Here is a 10509-nt window from a genome sequence, read left to right as displayed (position 1 = left end):
AAGATTGGACTTGACTGAAAAACATTTCCCGCACTCAGGACAGGAATACGGCTTGTCCCCCGTGTGAGATCTTTTATGCCTATTAAGATTGGATTTACACTGGAAACCCTTCCCGCACTCAGTACAGGAGAAGCTCTTCCCTGTTGGAAGGCCGGCCCGGTCCCGCACAGTCTGAGGTTCCTCAGGATACAAGGAATCCGATGGTCCATCTACACTGGGTGGTGCCGGATGGACATTGGAGGGAGCCGGGTTTTCTCCTGGACTAGACTGTGTGATGTCCTCATCTTCTACTTTCCAGTCTGGAGACAAAGTGAGACAATCCTCGGAGGTTTTCCTCATCTCCCGGCCATGGACTAAAATACAAAGACAAAGAGGATTACTAGACAGGAGCTGATTGATTCCCCCAAACTTGGACGTGGTATACTTGGACAGAGGGGGGGTGGTGGACGTGGTATACTTGGACAGAGGGGTGGCGGTGGACGTGGTATACTTGGACAGAGGGGTGGCGGTGGACGTGGTACACTTGGAGAGAGGGGTGGCGGTGGACGTGGTACACTTGGACAGAGGGGTGGCGGTGGACGTGGTACACTTGGACAGAGGGGTGGCGGTGGACGTGGTACACTTGGACGGAGGGGTGGCGGTGGACGTGGTACACTTGGACAGAGGGGTGGCGGTGGACATGGTATACTTGGACAGAGGGGTGGTGGTGGACGTGGTATACTTGGACAGAGGGGTGGCTGTGGACGTGGTATACTTGGACAGAGGGGTGGCGGTGGACGTGGTATACTTGGACACAGTTCCCCACACATGGCTAATGTGTAAGGTAAAGTCTATGGGCTGGAAAATCTGAATGTAAATGGATAGAAAACTGGCTAAAAGATGGTATTCAGAGAGTAGTGGTTAATGATTCATAATCTGAATGGTCTGGGGGTGTCAGTGGTGTACCCCAAGGCTCAGTGTTATTAGTGGTGTACCCCAAGGCTCAGTGTTATTAGTGGGGTATCCCAAGGGTCAATGTTGTTAGTGGGGTACCCCAAGGTTCAATGTTATTAGTGGGGTACCCCAAGGTTCAGTGTTATTAGTGGGGTACCCCAAGGTTCAGTGTTGGGACCCTCACTCTGTAATCTATATACACGATATGGTGTCGGGGATCTCAGTCTTTGCAGATGACACCAAGCTGTGCCGGGGAATAACGTCCTTACAGGATGTCTCCAACTTACAAGCCGACCTCAATGCTCTGTGTAATTGGGGGGCTATGGGGCCAATGAGGGCTAATGGTGATAAATGTAAGGTTCTGCACTTGGGGGGGCTAAGAATATGCACGCATCATACATACTAGGGGGGGTACAACTGGAGGGGGTCAATGATGGAGAAGGATCTGAAGAGGACAATGGTGGAGAATGATCTGGAGGAGTCAATGGTGGAGAAGGATCTGTGGGGGTCAATGGTGAAGGATCTGGGGGACAATGGTGGAGAAGGATCTGGGGGACAATGGTGGAGAATGATCTGGAGGAGTCAATGGTGGAGAAGGATCTGTGGGGGTCAATGGTGAAGGATCTGGGGGACAATGGTGGAGAAGGATCTGGGGGACAATGGTGGAGAAGGATCTGGGAGGGTCAATGGTGGAGAAGGATCTGGGGGGCAATTGTGCAGAAGGGTCTGGAGGGGTAGGGGTCAGTGGTAAAGAATCTGGGGTGGTCAATGAAGGAAAAGAATCTGGGGTTTCTAGTAGATCACAAGCTCAATAATGGCAGCAATGCAAAACTATGTGTTCTAAAGTGAGCAAAATCCTCTCGTATTAGGAGAGGTATAGACTGCAGAGAGAGATATCACCCCCCCCCCTCCCCCCGGGTACAAATCATCAGGTAACACCTCATGTGGAATATGCAGTTCAGTTTTGGGCTCCAAATCACAAAAAGAACACATAATATAATACATAAGGGGGGATATGACCTCCATGTATAATACATAAGGGGGGATATGATCTCCATGTATAATACATAAGGGGGGATATGATCTCCATGTATAATACATAAGGGGGGATATGACCTCCATGTATAATACATAAGGGGGGATATGATCACCATGTATAATACATAAGGGGGGATATGACCTCCATGTATAATACATAAGGGGGGATATGATCTCCATCTATAATACATAAGGGGGATATGATCTCCATGTATAATACATAAGGGGGGGATATGATCTCCATGTATAATACATAAGGGGGATATGATCTCCATGTATAATACATAAGGGGGGATATGATCTCCATGTATAATACATAAGGGGGGATATGATCTCCATCTATAATACATAAGGGGGATATGATCTCCATGTATAATACATAAGGGGGGGATATGATCTCCATGTATAATACATAAGGGGGATATGATCTCCATGTATAATACATAAGGGGGGGATATGATCTCCATGTATAATACATAAGGGGGATATGATCTCCATGTATAATACATAAGGGGGATATGATCTCCATGTATAATACATAAGGGGGGGATATGATCTCCATGTATAATACATAAGGGGGGATATGATCTCCATGTATAATACATAAGGGGGGATATGATCTCCATGTATAATACATAAGGGGGGATATGATCTCCATGTATAATACATAAGGGGGATATGATCTCCATGTATAATACATAAGGGGGGGGATATGATCTCCATGTATAATACATAAGGGGGGGATATGACCACCATGTATAATACATAAGGGGGATATGATCACCATGTATAATACATAAGGGGGGATATGACCACCATGTATAATACATAAGGGGGATATGATCACCATGTATAATACATAAGGGGGATATGATCACCATGTATAATACATAAGGGGGATATGATCTCCATGTATAATACATAAGGGGGGATATGATCACCATGTATAATACATAAGGGGGGATATGATCTCCATGTATAATACATAAGGGGGGATATGATCTCCATGTATAATACATAAGGGGGGGATATGATCTCCATGTATAATACATAAGAGGGATATGATCTCCATGTATAATACATAAGGGGGGATATGATCACCATGTATAATACATAAGGGGGGATATGATCACCATGTATAATACATAAGGGGGGATATGATCTCCATGTATAATACATAAGGGGGGGATATGATCTCCATGTATAATACATAAGGGGGGATATGATCTCCATGTATAATACATAAGGGGGGATATGATCTCCATGTATAATACATAAGGGGGGATATGATCTCCATGTATAATACATAAGGGGGGATATGATCTCCATGTATAATACATAAGGGGGGATATGATCTCCATGTATAATACATAAGGGGGGATATGATCTCCATGTATAATACATAAGGGGGATATGATCTCCATGTATAATACATAAGGGGGGATATGATCTCCATGTATAATACATAAGGGGGATATGATCTCCATGTATAATACATAAGGGGGGATATGATCTCCATGTATAATACATAAGGGGGGATATGATCTCCATGTATAATACATAAGGGGGGATATGATCACCATGTATAATACATAAGGGGGGGGATATGATCTCCATGTATAATACATAAGGGGGGGATATGATCTCCATGTATAATACATAAGGGGGGATATGATCACCATGTATAATACATAAGGGGGGATATGATCTCCATGTATAATACATAAGGGGGGATATGATCTCCATGTATAATACATAAGGGGGGATATGATCTCCATGTATAATACATAAGGGGGGTTGCTGTAGGAAAGTCCTGGATTCTTTCTTGGATCCACAGAATATAACTGGATATAACATTTATAGGGAAAGTTGATCCCGGGAATATCCGATTGCCTCTCGGGGATCAGGAAGGAATTTTATCCCAGCGGGAGCAGATTGGATCGTGCTTTGCTTGGATTTTGCCTTCTGGTGGATCCACTGTGAGTGTAGGATTATAACTTTTATTTTTAATGGTACAACTAGATGGATGTCTTTTTTCAGCCAGACTAACTATGTAACTATGTAGGTCCCACACCGCTGCCTCCCATCTCCTGAGACTGCACTCAGTGACTTGGGTCTGAGACACTACAGACATATCCCTCCACCCGGCACAGCCAGCAGATAACAGAGCAAGGAACCCTGGGAGAATTGTTCTGTCAGAGATCTTACTAGACCCAGACATGGGGCAGAATATCAAAAGCACACACCCCAGGTGCCTAGGTCTAGAAACACTTATGGTGAAAATGAACATTTTGCTGCCAGCTGAACCCCAGAACCTCCATAAATCCAGTCTAGATACATAAATTGTGTCTGCAGCACAGAGAAGGAAGATTATCCGAGAGAAATCCAGGAATACAGGACGGGGAACACAGCTCAGGAAAGTGACCAGGGGATTACAGGCTGATATCACCCAGTCCCCGCCCTACTCTGGACCAATCAGTGAGCAGTATGGGTGGAGGAATGGATTTAGTGTTCATGACCCACCTGTGCTGATCTCTGTAGGAGTGTCCTCCTCTATAAATGTCCCCGTTATTCCATCCTCCTCCATAGACTGCTGATCATCCCTCACATACGCCTCTTCTTCTTCTGCTTTCACCTCAAATTCTATATCGATTGGATCTCCACTCTAAATCAAGAAAACGGGAGAAAATATCATCTGTAAAATGTAAGGTCACATAAAAATATCCACACATTGTCTCTATGAGTCCATGTTCTAGATTCTCCATCCCACCAACCTTGTAATGGTGATCTTTCTTTGTGGAATCCCGGGAATACAGAGGACGGGGACATCTCTCTGGTGGGTTCCTGGTATTAGGTGGCTCCATCATATCCTTGTGTCCTTCTGAAAACTCCTCCATCACTCCATACTCCTCATCCTCCTCTTTATACTCTTCTTTAACATCAATATTATCATCCCCGAGGATTCCACTCTGAAAGATATAATAAAACATTCATTGTAACAAACATGCTGTGTATAAATCACAACTACCAATAATTGTCAATCATCTACCTGATGATGGTGAGGGATGGTGTGACCTTCCTGTGTGGAATCCCGGGAATACAGAGGACGGGGACATCTCTCTGGTGGGTTCCCATGACTGGATCCATCTGTAGGAAACACACACACTGACTGAATCCATTGTTTCTATGTGTTTATCAGATGATGGGGGATCTAGGTGGATCCTCCGTACTGCTCTCTCCTTTACAATAAAGTCTCCTCTTACCCGGTGATGTGAGGGGCGGCTGATTGTCCTTCATGATGTTCTTGTAGAGATCCTTGTGTCCATCTAAATATTGATTTGTATCATCAACGTGTGTATTATTATCTGCTGGAGATAAAAGACGTCACAGTGACTATGGAGGAAGAGGACGGACACGAAGGGGGGTTACTGGGTATAAATAGAACATAACATCTTAATACCCCCTCTGCTGCCATGTCCACCAATGTCTCCGATATCCTTCACACCGCATGGCACAGCCTGTCTTTTTTCCAGATGACTTCCTGTGTATTCCTGACATCACTTCCTGTCTGTACCTGACATCACTTCCTGTCTGTACCTGACATCACTTCCTGTCTGTACCTGACATCACTTCCTGTCTGTATTCCATAGAGAAGTCCTGTCTGGGTAAAAATGAGATCACCATCTTGTGGAGTTCAGAGGAACTGCAGCCCCGAGAAATGTCCCCTAATACCCATTCCAGCATTGTATCTACCTTACAGGGATATCAGGGAAGTGCCAAAATAACTAAAAAAAAGTAAGAAACAATAAACCTAACTCTTATGCAACCAACTGTTTAAAAAAGTTATTTTACTACAGATAGAAAAGTCTTAAATAAACAGAGATAACAACAAAGGTATACATAATAAAACAGAAACCTCCAAAATCAGACAGACTACCTCTTATATCAGAGAGAGACAGACTACCCAGAATGTCCCGTCCTTCATATCAGAGAGAAACAGACTACCCAGAATGTCCCATCCTTCATATCAGAGAGAGAAAGATTACCCAGAATGTCCCATCCTTCATATCAGAGACCGAGACAGACTACCCGGAATGTCCCATCCTTCATATCAGAGAGAGACAGTCTATGCAGAATGTCCCATCCTTCTTATCAGAGACCGAGACAGACTACCCAGAATGTCCCATCCTTCATATCAGAGAGAGACAGACTACCCAGAATGTCCCGTCCTTCATATCAGAGAGAGACAGACTTCCCAGAATGTCCCATCCTTCTTATCAGAGACCGAGACAGACTACCCAGAATGTCCCATCCTTCATATCAGAGAGAGACAGACTACCCAGAATGTCCCGTCCTTCATATCAGAGACAGAGAGACAGACTACCCAGAATGTCCCATCCTTCATATCAGAGACCAAGATAGACTACCCAGAATCTCCCATCCTTCCTATCAGAGAGAGACAGACTACCCAGAATGTCCCGTACTTCCTATCAGAGAGAGACAGACTACCCAGAATGTCCCATCCTTCCTATCAGAGAGAGACAGACTACCCAGAATGTCATGTCCTTCCTATCAGAGAGAGACAGACTACCCAGAATGTCCCGTCTTTCCTATCAGAGAGAGAGAGAGAGAGGGACATCCCAGAATGTCCCATCCTTCCTATCAGAGAGAGACAGACTACCCAGAAAGTCCCATCCTTCCTATCAGAGAGAGACAGACTACCCAGAATGTCCCGTACTTCCTATCAGAGAGAGACAGACTATCCAGAATCTCCCATCGTTCCTATTAGAGAGAGACAGACTATCCAGAATCTCCCATCGTTCCTATTAGAGAGAGACAGACTACCCAGAATGTCCCATCCTTCATATCAGAGAGAGACAGACTACCCAGAATGTCCCGTCCTTCATATTAGAGACCGAGACAGACTACCCAGAATCTCCCATCCTTCCTGTCAGAGAGAGGCAGACTACCCAGAATGTCCCGTCCTTCATATCAAAGAGAGAGAGACAGACTATCCAGAATGTCCCATTCTTCATATTAGGCAGCCAGCCAGCTCTTGAAGGCTGGTAGGAAAGAACCATAAGGGTACCTAAGGGCTTGATTGGAAGAGGAGAAAGTGCCAAGACACCTCCACAGGGGTAAGCAGAGAGAAGAAATGGAGAGCAACTCATATGGAGCACAAAACACCAGCAGGTCATAAGGATGCACAGGGACCCATGTGCCTAAACACCCATCAGTGCCTCTAAGCAAAACTGCCTACATCTAATCATGGAGCATGGTCCAACAAAGCATCCTCAGCTGAGGAGAGGGGAAGGGGGAAGGGATCTTAGATTGCCTACCTGATTAGGAACAGGAGCAAGGGAAGGAGTCTGGAGGAAGTGCACATCGGTCATCAAATGAGAACTTAACCTCCAGTGACCAGGTCCCACAAAGGTCTCCAGGCAGACTCCCTACCTGCTGGGGGAACTAGCAGCAATAATGCTGACAATGTGGAGAGCACAGGGCCATCCAGCAATTAAATCTTCCTGCCAGGTGGGAAATCAACAGCTTTCAGGTACTTAATCAGAAGAGAAGCAGACGGCAAATTCTTATCTCCAAGGAGGACAGCATAGTGAAACGTAACACTCTCAGTGCAGTAAAGCATAGGGACTAGGCCACTAGACCTGCTACAGGGAAAACTCCTAGACCTTTCCATAGGGGAAGACTCTCCAACACGTGAGGGATTTCCAGTGGAGCTCAGGTCAGAGTACCAAGTCATGGAGGGGATGCTTGATGAGACGGGAACTGTTCTCAGGAAATAGATTGGAGCCCCAAGACTTCATGGTGAAGGGAAGAAAATACCCCTTTCAGACAAAAAGGCAGACAGGTAATATCTGGAAGTACTTGGTCTAGAGAGACCATTTGGATGTTTCACCCCATGTTCAGGCTCCCAGGTATGAGGGGTTGATGACAAGGCCTGAGTTCCAATTGAAAAAGGGAGTCTAAATTATGAGAGTAATCCCTTGGCACCCTACACACCCTGAAAGATGATGAAGGGAGAATGATTCTGACTTATAAAGGGAGGAATTAAAACCCTAAAGCACAGGTGTCAAACTGGTGACCCTCCAACTGTTGCCAAACATCAAGTCACATGAGGCATTGCAAGATTGACAGTTACAAGCATGACTCCGAAAGACAGAAGCATGATGGGACTTGTAGTTTTGCAACAGCTGGAGGGCCGCCAGTTTGACACCCCTGTCCTAAAGGAAATGAGCAACCTTGCCCAACAGTGACCTTTAAAAAGCCCAAGGCCTGGAACAAGAGGCTGATTCTCCAGGTGACGGGTAGTACATCTATAATGTTTGAAACATCCCCAGTAAATCTGTGTCCACTTCAGGAGACTGCAATGACCCCAACCAGAGGTAGACTGTTGGAATTCTCAGAGACAGTGACAAGGTCAACATGGCCAGCATGAATAGAAGTGTTAGGCCAATCACAGACATAATATGCAGGGGACCATTTAGAGCCTTTGAGGGCAGAGTGCATCGATATCTGAACAAAAACAGCCAGAAAGTCCAAAGTGGAGACTGAGGTCTCTGAGAACATGGGGGATACCTTGGCCACACACCAGAGAGCTTTGGTAGACTGCAATAAAGATGATCCAGTGACAATAGGGGTCCAAGGTTCTGAATTACAGGTGTCAATTCCTTCTGGGAAGGAAGCACTCTAGGACTATAAGCTGAGTTCATCCTTGGCAGTGGGACAGTCCTGGCTGTCTTAGTGAAGACATGTTGTGTTTGTACAGTGGTAATTCAACTAGGCCCAATGTGAGGCAATGTTTTAAGTCTCATAAACCCAGGCAGCTCGGGCTGAGGGTTTCAGGTGGCCGGGGGTGACCAAGTAAGTGTAGGCAGGGAGATCCAGATGATGCTTCAAGAGCAACGGCAGAATTATACTTTCTCCAAGTTGAATAGAGAGAAAGAGAAGTCAAAGCTCCACCCAGTGAATGCCATCAACACTCAATTCCTCGGCCTTAACTCTTACCCTGTTAAAAAGTGGCAGGAAATTTAAAATGGTGGCCATCAATGAGTTAGCTCCCAATGCTTCATCACAACTGGCTCTGCTCACTAACTGAGTCTTCAAAGACAGGGTCGCACCTGTGACTGCAGGACAGCTCTGGACCCAAAAGCACTCCTCAGTTAACTAACACAGTACACCCTGGACTGGAGAGCACCACAATGAAAAGCCCAGTTCCCAAAGGTTACATTCCAGGCTAGTCTTACATGTACAGTCCAGGAGGGTCCAGCTTCAAAAGCTAGTGCTGAGAAAAAAACTGATCAGTATAGCTGATCGAGATCATCTGAGTTCACCAAAGAACCTTGATAGATTGATTGATGTCACCAAGAAACCTTGATTGACTGATGTCACCAAGGAAACTTGATTGAGGTCACCAAGGAAACTTGACTGATGTCACCAAGGAACCTTGATTGGTATCACCAAGAATACTTGATTGATTGATGTCACCAAGGAACCTTGATTGAGCTAACCAAGGAACCTTGATTGTTGTCAACAAGAAAGAAAACTCCATTAGTGTATCGTCACTGATGTCACCAAGAAGAAAAGTCCACAAAGTTAGAAAGCTAGCAAAAAAAAAGTAGACTTTTTTCTTCAGAGCTGAAGCATCCAACCACTTAAGATAATAACAAATAACTGAAGCTTGCTGGGAGCAGAAGGGGTTACACAAGGACTGGCTTATAGGTTTTGTGTTTGCTCATGTCCAATCCTATTGTAACTCAGTTCCTGGGTATTTGGTACAAGCCCCGCAGCACATTGAACACACTGGGACTTTTGGAGACATCAAGCCATGAACAATGCCATGGACTCTTGCCTCACAGAGGTATGCCTGGGCAGCCACACTACTATAGTTATAGCTAGGGGAAAAATGTTGTTCATATTGAACTGTACACTGCAACCCATTCAGTGAAGGATCTTGGTCTGAAGGTATTCAAAGGGGTGAATAATGTTGGTTCTGGTGCATCTAAAGAAGACGGGTGTGTATCGCACTGTGGGTTATAAAGTAACATTGTTATAAAAGGGTTAACTCAGCAAGACCAGGAGAGGAGTGTAGTTGCTATGGGTAACTAAGTGAAGGAACAAGCTACAAGCAGCCAATTGTTAGGTGTGGTACCTGGTAAGATAGCATGTCCTCTGGTAGCGAGGGGCTCATTGTCTGGCTCCCTCTCTAGTGGTCAGCATCCAATGGAAAGAAGATCCAAACCCACATTACAGAGATCTATGGCCTGGTCATGAGGTACGGGAAGGAAGGAGCATGCATGAGGTCCATGCTAGGTGCTTGGTGGAACTCCATTCTGTTACTGGGAGTGAGGTAACAGAGGTACACTGGGCTGGTGGAGTGGGCACAGGCTCAGCACGTCCCTCCTAATACAACATACAAGATACAGCATGTAGTATCATGAGACAAGTCACTTTTCAGAGGAACTCTGTGCCTTAATTACCTCACTCAGTGAAGGTTCATCTCCAAGTTGGGGAACTGCCTTA

Source organism: Staurois parvus, unplaced genomic scaffold, assembly GCF_062004578.1.
Source record: "Staurois parvus isolate SC_StPar_1 unplaced genomic scaffold, SC_StPar_1.0 ptg000720l, whole genome shotgun sequence".
NCBI lineage: Eukaryota > Metazoa > Chordata > Amphibia > Anura > Ranidae > Staurois > Staurois parvus.
This window is presented reverse-complemented; position numbering follows the sequence as displayed.